Source organism: Melopsittacus undulatus, chromosome 6 (genome assembly GCF_012275295.1).
Source record: "Melopsittacus undulatus isolate bMelUnd1 chromosome 6, bMelUnd1.mat.Z, whole genome shotgun sequence".
Taxonomy (NCBI): Eukaryota; Metazoa; Chordata; class Aves; order Psittaciformes; family Psittaculidae; genus Melopsittacus; species Melopsittacus undulatus.
The window spans coordinates 50,448,505-50,461,128 of NC_047532.1; the positions used below are offsets into that span (position 1 = coordinate 50,448,505).

The 12,624-nt window shown below is 41.8% G+C and overlaps 1 protein-coding gene across 4 annotated transcripts in view; it reads right to left on the minus strand.

Moving 5' to 3' along the window:
• The window catches only part of C6H1orf21 (chromosome 6 C1orf21 homolog), a 122,430-nt gene that overhangs the window by 103,966 nt on the left and 5,840 nt on the right, over nucleotides 1–12,624 (minus strand). The window contains exon 1 of one of the 4 annotated variants that reach the window (XM_031046713.2): nucleotides 6,677–6,776. The exons of the other annotated variants lie outside the window; for them this stretch is intronic. The gene's annotated coding sequence lies outside the window, so the exon portion shown is untranslated. Of the gene's footprint in view, nucleotides 1–6,676; nucleotides 6,777–12,624 lie in introns of those variants that run through there. 4 annotated transcript variants of the gene reach the window in all.

Consider the following 12,624-nt stretch of genomic DNA (forward strand, 5'->3'; position numbering starts at 1 on the left):
CCCACAGAAATCAAGTGACAATTTTATTTGTCCGTTAAATAAATCTAGTATTGCTTATATATTCATTTCAATCTCCATTTACCTTTTTCTGCTGAAGTCTGTTCCCTCCCAAAGCTGTCAGAGGAGAAAGAAAAGCCACCAAGAGCAGAGCAACTGCTGATACTGAAAACACAGTCAAGATGGGTTTCCAAAGTTCCAGACAACAGGATATGCTGAAGCAGATTTGCTGCTGTAGCTGTTTCTGAACATCACCCTAGACAAAGTGCTTGAATGCATACAACACTTGAATGCTTAGATTGGCTTTCACTTCTAAACGGTTAGGCAGCAACATCTTTCAACTAAAGGCCAATTAACACATATAAAAGGGGCAAAGTAAAATTTAAGGGTAAGTGAATCTTGCACAAGGCAAGGCAAAGCAAAAGGAGCCAGTAGAAACCAAACCTAAGCCCAGCACTTAGTGCTGTCATGGTCTATCTGCTTTATACCTGCCTGCTTCTCCAGAAGTCTTTACATACTCATACACATTTCCTTCAGAGCAGACATCACAGTAATCACTGTAATTCAATTCAGTCTGCATAAAAATCACTAATGAAGTCAGAAAATGCAAAAGGTACCAAACCTGGAATCACAGGTATTGTCTCTGTCACCAGCCTTAATCTCAGGGACATCAGGGGACTCTGGGTACTTATCTGGGCTGCTGGCCTGTGCTGCAATCTGACTTGCTGCGTCTTCCATATACACTGCTACTTATTTAAAAGCTACGATAAACATTATTACTAATGTTACACCTTCAGTTATCACATATACTTTATGCTATGGACACATGCTTTTGATTAGAGTTACTTTACAGAAGCATGTGCATTTATATTATTACTGATCTCACATCTGTACAGAGTATATAATTTCTTTTGCATCAGCGGATACCATGACTAAGTAGCCTTAAGAGTGAAATGGGTATCACAGCAATCAATGTTTTGTGCAATTCATCTTACCCCCAGGATTTTGCACAGTTCCGTGGTAATGAGTGAGCGGCAGAAATGGGTGGGAGCTGCAGACATGCATCTGCGGCCACAGACCTGCATCTAAGTGGTGCACAGCAGATGGCCATCCACAGATGACTTTGATACCCGAACACCATTTAATATCACTACAAGGGATATGTAGTTGTTTCTGTAATGAAAAAATGCATGTATACACACACGGAGAGAAATAATCAGTGCTTCACGTTCACTTAAAACAGCATTCACATAAGGAGAACTTTTATTACAGGTATTTTCTTAATATGCTTCCATCTGTCTTTTGTATTTTCACTTGCATTCACTTCAAATGAATAAAAATACATACTACTTGGCTTATAAAACACTCACTTATAAAAAAAGCTGATGTGAACTTGTTTGAAAGACAGAAACATGGAAAAGAAACAGCAGGGCTGTAATCATGCACCAGACTCACACTTGCTCAACTGCATACCCAGCACAAAGGCATGACTGAATCCACAAATCCTACATTTATATTTGTCATATAAACTGAAAGCAAACCTCAGTCAGGTGTACTGGCAATTGAAACTGAGGACGGGGCTTTGAAGGATAGCATGCAGCGACAGGCTGCAGTACTCACACTCATCTTAAAGAACAGAGGCATTTCAGGTGGCTGGACATTACAAACCCTTTATGCTTAATGAGCTGCTGCCTAACCATTTCTGTAATTATATGCTGTCTTCAGCTACGGGAGGAATCTGATGGAGAACAGAATACATTGCTATATTACTATAAAAATTAAATCTGGATTAAAACAAGTATTCTGATTGGCTATGGATAAGGTGAGGAGGCAGGAAATGTGAAAAATGTACTTGCAGACTTTGGAGGAGAAAAGTGCAACCTTAAAAAAAGCAACCAACTTTAAGTTCATTTTTCTATTGGCTTAAAAGAGACTAAAAATAAGGGGGTTTTAGTAAAACAAATCATTAAGCATAATGTCATGGGTTCAGCAGTAGCAGTCATTTTTTCTCCTTCTTGGTAGCTGGTGCGGTGCTGTGTTTTGACTCTCGGGCTGGGAGCAGTTGCTGGTGGTGCGTACGTTTTGAGTTACTGCTTAAATGTTTGGTTTTGTCCAAGGCCTTTTCTAAGCTCATGCTCTGCCAGGGAGGAGGGGAGGCTGGGAGGAGGGAGAGATAGGGTGCCTGGCCTGGGCTAGGTGGAGAGGTATTCCATACCACAGCACGTCATGCTCAGGGAGGTAACTGGAAGTTGGCCGGAAGGGGGGGGGGTTAGCTTGCTTCCGGGTTGGGCTCGTTTCGGCGGGTGGTATCGTATTCTCTCTCCTTGTTTATTACCTCTAACATTGATTTATTAGTGGTAGCAGTAGTGATTTGTGTTATACCCTCTGGGAGTGAGGAGGTGGGGGGGGGAAAAGGGGTGTGTGATACTCTGGGAGACTGAGGTGGGGTTTTAAACCACAACACACATAAACATGAAAATGAGTTTTCCTGTTAAACAGCATTCATACATCAATCACCAAGTAACAACACGCAAGGAGCAAGTGCACTGACATAATGCTCAAACTTCGCTATTTCAATTAGACTGTCCTTTAACAGATGATAGTCCATCATTTCTTGGAGACTGCAAAAGTATCAGCACTTCTTTTAGCACTTACCTGAGAGGAAGACAAGAAAATATTGTAAAAGAAATGAAAGACAGGCAACCCCCCCCCTTGCAACCCAACAGAACAGGTGCTCCTTTTTATGAGCAAGGGAAATATTCTGCTATCATGCTGAACTCTTGCTCATTTGTCCCCATGTACTGTGTAGAGGTGGTGTGCATTTTTTTCACATAGAGGAAACCAAACGGCAAGTAGCACAGCACACACAAAAGTTCCACCTTTATCACCCTCTGCTTGTATATGTGTGGCAGAAGTAGGTCTTTTGCTAATTTTGACATCAAGCTTTCATTATATTCCTCTGCTTTCCAGAATTGTTGTTATCCAATAAGCTCAACAGGGAAAGTACAGAAACAAAGAGGCAATCGCTTTTTCAGAAAGCCTTCTGTGGAGCCTCCAGGTCCCCCAAGCTATTCTATGCAGATCCCACAAGCCCAAACAGACTAAAGATAAGCTGACAAAGCAGAATTATTCTCAACAACTCCCTTGGGTTGGATTAAGGGTCCACTTCAGCCTGCACACAACAGAAACTGAAAGTGGAAACCTGGGAAAGGGTGCAGGAATACAGATCAAATAAACAGTGAAATCACCATGTAGCACTCTCTCCTACCCCAGCTGAAGCATATGGACAACTTTTTCCTCTTTCATTCAAGGTGTAACTGAAGTTGTACTAAATGCAATGCATCAAGTCAACATTGGTCAATCATCATGGCTGTGGGCTGCCAATCAGGCTTTCCTGTATATTTCCCTGTCCCCACTCAGCCTTGGCTGCTCATCTCTACCTTGTGAGCTTTGGGAAGCCAAGGTCCTTGCCAAAACTCACAAGTGTGCTTCTCAGAATTACACCTGATCTCATCAGGAGTTTCGTTGTGCCAGCATCACACAGCTAGTAGCATGGTGAAGGCAATTTTAAGAAAAGTAAACTGAAATGGGAAATGGTGTTAGTGCTGGTGAAAGGAAGCTCCATAATTGGATCATTTTGACTTATAAGTAAAGTTAACCAAGGAGCCACCTTTAAGGTGGGATTTTTCTAAGTTTAAGCTTTTATCATTATATATTTAGAGACTTTAAAATGTTAAACCGACACCTAAGACACCCATGATGCAACTTTATGTCGCCTAGGACTTCGCATATACTACATAAACAAACTTCCTTACCCAAAACCAGCACTAATGCGCTAGGTCTTTGTCGTGGTTTAAACCAAATCCGCACAGTTTGTTCACTCACTCACCCCCTTGCTCCCCCAACTCCCAGAGAGTTAGGAAGGAGAATCCAAAAATGTAGCCCCCACAGATTGAGATAAGAACAGTTTAATAGCTAAGGTATAACACAAATCACTCCTGCTACTACTACTACAAAAAAATAACTATAAAGTCAATAACAAGTGAAGAGAATACAACACCTCACCAGCCACCGACCCATAACTCATCCCACCCTGCCCGACCGAGCACCGACCGATACCTCCTCCATCCCCCCAGAGCTCCAGCCCTTCCGGTTAACTCTCGGTTACCTCCTGGGTATGATGTGCTATGGTATGGAATACCTCTTTGGCTAGCCTGGGTCAGGTGTCCTGCCTCTCCTTCCTCCCGGCCTCCCCTCCCCCTTGGCAGAGCATGAGCTCAGAAAAGGCCTTGGACAAACCAAACATTTGAGCAGTAACTCAAAACATGCTTGCTATCAGCAACTGTTCCCAGCCCAAAAGTCAAAACACAGCACTGCACCAGCTACCAAGAAGGAGAAAAAATGACTGCTACTGCTGAACCCAGGACAGTCTTAGATACAAGTTGGATATGCTGGAGCAGGTACAGTGCCTCACCTCCATTACATCTGCTGGCCTACAAGACAGTTCCTGTTCTTTGGTGTCCTGCCAGTATTTCTGTCAAACACACTGTGTGCCAACACAAGTGGCAACAGGAAACTCCACAGAAATTCATGCTGGTTTGAGTTTTGCAGGTCTGCTATGCAACACAAAATAGAAAGGGTGGTGGACATAAAACAGAAATTCAAGCAAGGCTCAATCCTTAATCAGTCCTACAAAGGAGATGCATTAGCAGAACCATTAACCTGTAAAAGCTACTGAAATAATGAAAGTCGAGGTATTCCCACAGCCAGTGTTTGCAAAGTCAGCCACTGCCCCCTCTTTCCCAACAGTATGTTAGTGCCACAATGAACCTATGATTTCTTCCCTCAAGTCCCATCCCAGGTTCAACAGTGATAGTTGATCCATAAAATTTTGTCCTTGCCTTTGGTTGTCCCCAAAAGACATACTCCTGGATCAGCCATAGTTAAAGTACCATGATGAAATGGATTCTAATCAAATACATTTTTTTCTTGTTGCTTTGCCTTTTGAGCACTTGTCTATTAGTCTGTCTTACATTTCTTGCATTGCCACCTCTAAAAAGAAAACAACATGAATCCCAGCATCCTGCATCACAACCTACAGAACATGGCTCTGGTTCTGAGAATATATTCAAAGTTTTTATTCATAATACACACCGTAAGAACAGGAGAAGGAAACATTTGATCATTTCTGCCCCCTGAAACACACACCTTGAGATAATAATGCAAAGCACACGTGGTCTTACACAATTTCCTTTTCAACAGCAAGTGCGCCTTTTGGTTTTGTTAGTCTGCCTCATTTTCTCCTGCTACTTTTCCAGTCTTGTGCCATCAGATGCTTAGCTCTTCACATTTCACCTCCAGCACTCTACCTTGCCACCTCCTTGGTTAACACATTTATGAACAGAGATATTATTCCTGCTCTCCATACCATTTCTCTGCTTATTGATAACAGCTCTTGATGGCAATGAACCAGAAAAAAACATGCCCAGGTTCTGCTCCTACCCCAAATAAAAAGAATTGGCCAACTCCACCTAGGCAGCAGTGCTAAGAGAGAGACCATGCAACATGTCCTTTGCTGGGCATCATGATGGCCAGCATTACTCTGAACTTCTTTTTCGATATTATTCTTTAGAACAAACTAAACCAAATTTGTCTGCAGGCTCCAGGCTATACAAGGTAGCCTGGGATTGTAGGAAAGGATTGGGGTGATGGGGAGTTGAAGTTGGGTGACAGCCAAAAGTCAGATGTGCAAGGGAGGCGTAAACCTCCTAAAGAGGGCAATCAGGAAGCCAGAAAGACAAGTTTTCAGCTTTGTCTTTTCACACATCTATGATTATGGCTTTTAAAGTCACAAGAATCCTTCTACAGCATTCAACAGTATTAAAAAACATCATACCTCTAAACATTTAGAAGCTAAATCCTAGACTTGCTAAGCTCAACAACAAAATTCTCCATTACTTCAGCAGTACCCAGTTTTGACCCCAGGGTATAGAATGCAAACACACACAGGAGCTAAACATAATCTGTGCTGACATTTACATAATTTCCCTATATGTAAACAAATCAATGTAGCCACAATACTTGATTGTACTTCTGTATTCCATGACCAATGAGTCAGAATTGCTTGTGTATAGTTATTAGCAATATAAACCTACAATCAATCAGCACTGTCTTCACCCTACAGAAGCAGGAAGAAAACAGCTACAAAAGTCATCAGGAAATAGCACCAAGGACACCCCAGCCACAGGACAGAACTGGGAGCATTAGTACTTGTCATCAACAGGAATAGGATACTCTTCATAACTATGAACTTTAATATCTGGAAAGCAAATCTGTTATGAGAGCATAATTAAGCTCCTAAAGTTCAAGTTGACCAAGGGATTTAAAAAAAAAATAAACCAGATTTCAGTCTATTTAAAAATAATAAATAAATTTCAAAGCTGAGAAAAGCAACTTGTTTTTATTTTTCTGACAAGGCACAGAACACAATCAGAGTCCTATCACACTGCATACCATCACAGCTGCACGGAATCTGAATGGCCACTCCAGTCACAGCACCCCATAGCCCCTCACAAAAAAGAGCTGTGGTCTCCCAGCTCCCTCCCTGGTATACCATTCACTACACCATTTCCTGCTATTCCAGCAATATCTGGAAACACATGCATTTTTTCCTCCTTACCAAATGCTTTGAAGCCGATTATCTGGTGCATGCTTGTTCTCCTTTATATTGCTTCCCAATATTACCTAAAACCTTCCTTGTGGGCACTCCATCTCAGCCTTTCTGGTACAGATCTATGAGAAAGCAGTGAACAGTATAAAAACCAAGGGAATTACTAAAGACAGATGTACACAGCACCAAGGGTATACTCCTAAATTTCCAGGTAAGTACAACAAACACAGCACCTTAGACCACAGTAATTTCCATTACCTTTAAACTTTGTCCTATAGTACCTCTGGTGACTAACCAAATGCTCAAACTTACTAGACATGCTGGCTAATGACCTGGTACAAATGATGAACTAGAAACTGGTAAGCCAACTCATAACCCTTACCACCAAAAGGCATAATTCTTCAAGGATGAAAGTTAATTCCCCTCTTCTGTTTTCCATCTCTTCTTCAGCATTCAAATAGAGATGCAGAACCAGTCGCTCAGTCAGAAAGGTCCCTGCATCTCCTCCAACACCATTTTACTCCCCTCAGCACTGAGACTAGATCAGCATTCTCAGACACACCTCAGCTCAGCTCAGAGCTCAGTTTGCACTTGCAAGAGACCTTATGGATACCAGCTACAAAGGTTACATGCTACTTTTTTCCTTTAACACCCAACCCATACTCAGTATTTTCAAAGCAATAAAACCATTTCAATACAAAACACAATTCAGGCACATTCATGAGGTGTCACAAGAGCTGGCAGCAGGTAAAGAGAAAGAATGGAAAATTATAGATAGGGAAGAAAGGAACAGGAAATTGAATATCTGAAAAAGCACAGAAGCCACAAACTTCAGAGAATCAGTCCACAAACAGGTCAGAGCAATTCACCAAGTAGCAACCAGAGTGAAACCATGAAGACTTCAGAGCTACCTTCATTCTTACTTACAGCTTTCATTCTTGAGGATATTCAGTCACAACCAAAATCAAAAGTGGAGCTGACCTCACATGCTTGGGACACCCATCACAGATTTTTTTGGGATAGTTTCCTTGGCATGGTTAATTCACCTTTCATCCCACCTCTGCCTCTCACAAGCACTGCATTAGAACTCTCCTGCTTATGAGGTGCTTGAGATTGAGACTGTCTCAGGAAGCACCTAACACTCATTGTAGCCAACAGCAGCCTCTTATGTGCCTTTTCAAAGCATACGCTGATGCAAAAATTGCCCAGAAAAGAGGTGCTGCTTCTGTGTTCGGCTTAAGGCAAAAAAATACAGGAACAAGACAATTATCCTGCTGTTTACCTAAAAAGATAAAGGATGTGATAACAAGAAATAGCAAGCAGGTTCTTCATGTGCTTTCTCAGGATAGCAGTAGCTCTTGGGAAAGCAGAATGGAAAAGAAGGGAGAAGATACTGCTATTAGGATGCTATTCTCCAACACAATCTTTGGACATTGGTAGTATCATTCCTGTATCTGATATATAGTGCTTTATTTCAATATCAGACATTTAGACTGGTGGGTTTTAGCACCTCAGGGTTCATTTTGGAGGGCAGGGAGCAGGAGAAAGCCAGCAGTAGAACAACTACTTGTCTTACTCTCAATAATCATAACAGGAGCAAAGAAACTCCTCACTGTGCACTGCAAGCCAACATAAACCAAGAGTCCTTGACCTGTGATGCTTAAGGAATGTTCTTGATGAATTTCACAGTCTTCTCCGTAGTCTCCTCTGGACCGATGCTGCTGCCCAACCTGTTCTGCCTACAAAGCAAGGCCAGGACAGGGTTTGGACCTATTTTTCACCCAGCAGCAACAGCACTATGTGCTGATTCTGCCATATTTTCTATTGCTTCAACCTCAGTGCCCTCAGAAGACTAAAACCCACAGGCTTTGCATAGCCAATCTTCCCTGACTCAACAGGAACGCTTTCCAAATCTCAACGCTGGCATGCGCTGCGCGTCTATCTGCAAGAACAGGATCTCTGCTCGCAGCCTCACACAGGCCGACTGGATGGCAGTCAAAGCATGGGGGAGGAAAGGCTACGCATTTGTTTACACCCTCCGCAGCTGAAGGGTGGGAAGAGAGCTGGGAGGGACAAGCAGGCAAAGACAAGGCACACATCCTTAACTACCACTTTCGGAGTGGCTGAATCAGCACCGGGTGGATGGCTATTTACTGCTGACACAGAACTGCAATAAATCACTACCTTTCTGAAGCAACAAGGAAGTTGCAGGGGCGACCGAGTCATTCTCCACCCTGACGCTATTCCAGCAGCAGAGTCATGTACATCCCCCAGCTTTGGGCTGTGCCCATGGCCCAGAAATAGCTTTTAAGCCAAATCCTGCATTCATCATTCAAAGCTGAAATGCTCAGCAAGAATTCATTTATGTATTTGACACTGCTAAGAGTAAACTGTGTGTAAATTACTCACTTAACAAAGGAGTCTAACTACAAGAGTTACACCAAGTACGCTATCTTTTCTGACCCACATAGAAGCTAATAATTTGAATTTTATGGAACCACTTTGCATAGACAACCAATCTTAATGGCCAACAACGTGATGTACAAAAATTAGTAACTGAAAAGCAGTCATCAGCACTGTTATTTGTGTTACAAGTAACTCACAAACCTCATTAAATTGTAGTATTAAATTTCTAATGACCTTCTGAAAAGCTGTTCACTTTGAGTCTTTTTTGTAAGGCATAAGCTTGCAGAATGCCAAGCAATTGCAGAGGAAGTATGTGATAGTTACCCTGTGGAAGAGGCCAGGCAAAAAAAAATGTCACAAAGTTGTCACCCTGATCTCCCTTTGGCTGAAGAAGTGACTTTGACTTCATGAACCGCGCCCCTCCTTCCAGCTAGTCACTTGACCAGGCTTCTCTCACAAATTTCGGCCCTAGTGCCAGATTAATCCTACTTCATCCAGTCTCCAGACATCTAAGAAGCTCCAGGCTTTTTTCTTTCAAATCACTGCCTTTTAAACTATTTCTGTTGCAGCACCCAGGCATTGCTGTGGACAAAGAAAGGCTCAGAGGCTAGCACAGAAGTGTAAAGGCAAACAAAAATAAATCACAAAGCCTGGGATTTTCATAGTCTTGGGGAAATTAGGTCCCTTGAATCCCAGGGCAACTCAGTGAAGAATCAAGAGCATAATTTTCCATTATGCTTATAAAAATCCCCAAATAAACGTACAACTAAACATAGCTTCACAAGGCTAAGCATTCATTATTCTCCTAAATGGTGTTAGTAAGCCTGAAGCCTCTTACTCTCCCTTTTTTTTAAATAAGGAAATAGTCTCATTCTTGCCAACACATCAAAGATTCATAATGCTAGTAAGAGGAAAATCCACCTCTCAGAGTCAGGTCCTGTCATTGGGGAAGAACAACAAACCCTGTATTCTGAGCTGACAACCATCATGATCTGCCCATTAGTGTTGCATCACTCTTCCCTGGTTTGTCATGCTGATAGGGTCTGTCTGTTTGTGTTGGGGATGACAGACACTCCTCGCTGCTGACGTCTTTGCTCAGGGCTGTGCCGTGGTCTCCGGTACACAATCTGCTCCAGAACATGCAGACTGGCTGTTGCCATTTCAAAAGATTTCCTGGCATATTTCTGTAGACTCAAACAGGAAGATTTGGGGCAGCCAGAGGCTGATTTATCATCCTGCGGGTGTAATTCGCACAGCTCTTCCAAACAAAACATTTTCACTGTGATAGCAAAGGCAAACTGAATTTGTATGCTGGTTAATTAGTATCCTCTGTGGCAATGCTCTAGACAAAAGAAATAAATGCTGCCCTCCTCCCACAGGCATCAAGACTTTTTAATCTCAAAGATACACCTTATCTGACATGACCACAGCAGGATACAGCTTCCTCTTTCTTTAAAAAAAAAAAACATAAGAAAACCAACATAAATTGCTGCTCACTGGAAGGTTTTGATTTTCATTTCAGTAGCACTGGGCAGACACTTTTTAAATGATAGGCTCTTACACCTGAAAATTAGCTAGCAATTTAAAAATATAAATTGTAAGAAAAAACAACTATGTCTTTGACTTTTGTCTTTGAGTAATAAAATACCAGAGACAGTACTAGAAAACCCTGGTTGGCTTGCTTTCACCTGCTAATAAAACAAGTCCCTGAAGTACTTAGAGTTTCTTCTCTATGCATTTCTATGGTAGATAAAGGGGAGAGCTGACAGATATGCTCCCCTGAATTCAGTCCAACTTATTCAGCATCTTCAGTTTTACTATTTCAGATTCCTGAGAAAATAAAAGCTCAGATGAGAAAGCTGAGCCTGTAGGCATCCACCAGACCACAGCTACTGTGTGTATATAATAAGCACAACTGCACCGGAAGAAAAGGAACAGTATCCTCTCCTTCAGCATCACATGGCTGACCACGATAAGCAGCCCAAACCACATCTTTAAACAAGCCTACTTCAGAGAACACTCTGCTGCTGAAGGTGGCTTCCTGGTGACAGAGTGCTACATAAATCCATCTGCAACAAAAGACCAAACTCCTGCACATTCTGTCAGTACATTTATTACACATCAGCTGCATTCCCTTTACGATGCAGCCCAGATGAGCAGGCCTGTAGACAAAATTAAGCAGCAGGATTCAATCTGTGTATCGTCAGAACAGAGAAATATCTTAGTCATCCCTAAAAGTTGAAACTGAAATGGGCTTACAGCCTGTTAACAGCCCTTAAAAAGACAGCATTTGTTTTGTTTTACCAGCCAATTCTTCATTCAGACTGTTTTCCAGTGGAGATGTGCAAATATCCAATATTCATAACTTCACTGAATAGCAATTTAAAAGGAATTCTCCAAACAGAAAGGCAAACTTCAACAAGCTCGTTTCCCCAGGAACGGCACACCAACATCAGCACATCGTCCTGAAACCTGCAAAGTTCACAGAAAATGCTACTGCCAGAGTAAGAAAGAGGAGAGCAATTTGTTCCTTCCTCTGCGCCTTCCTGCTAAAACAATCTCCCTGTCCAATATCCTAAATTGTGCAGGCTCCGCAAATCTAATTAGCCACGACTCTAAAACGCAGAGGTCTGTCTGCCAAACATGCATAATCACATAAAAGTTATTTTCCTTTTATTAATAAAAACTTGGGATGAGATGAGATAAAAATCCTAAGGAGAAAAGTCTAAAAGGTAAGTCCCTCCAAGTCATTGAATAAAGAGCTCTCTTTGTGTGGATAAACTCCTCTGTTGGGCAACTTGGGTAAACTTTTCCTTGTTTATTATAAAAGCACAAGTTCACCAAGGTACTTTTATGTCCTGATGTATGAAATTATTCCAGCTACGTATCATTTTACAGAGTCAAAGGGGTGAGGCTATGGTATTTATAGATACATCCAGGGCTAGAATTTTGGTTAGCAACAACATAGTCATGGCCTCAATGACTAACACACTTTTGGGAAAATGCCTACCTGTATATATAGATCCTGGATTTTTTTTTCCTATAATATACCTATTTCATTTGAGCTTGCTTCTTATCTTTTTCACACTTCATGGATAGTCTATTATTTTCTGCTAGAGGTACAGAGACAGAAGAAAATCAAACTGAAGCCACTTCAATAGTAAGAGGAAAGAGTCTGATGTAACTCTGATGCTTTCAGACACGTTCAGTGGTTTGGGGCTGGATTTCTTCTATTACCAATAGCACTCCACTCAAAAATGGGGCCTCAGTTTTACTAAGCATATGCCACACATTAAGAGATTAATCTCTGAAGACAATTCAGACAGGCAGAGCTCTGTAAGAAAAATCAATGGCTTTCCCTGATTGCAGGTAACAAATTAAGAGCTCATAATGGTTTAAAACCCTATTTCTCCAACCCTCCAATCCTAGGCCCTGCCTTAAAGCTATTCATGACTGGACCGATACTCCAGTTAAATCATATGGCACTGGTATCTCTTTACTCCAGAATTACCTTCCTTAGGAGCAAGTGACAGCATACATGCTGTTAGATT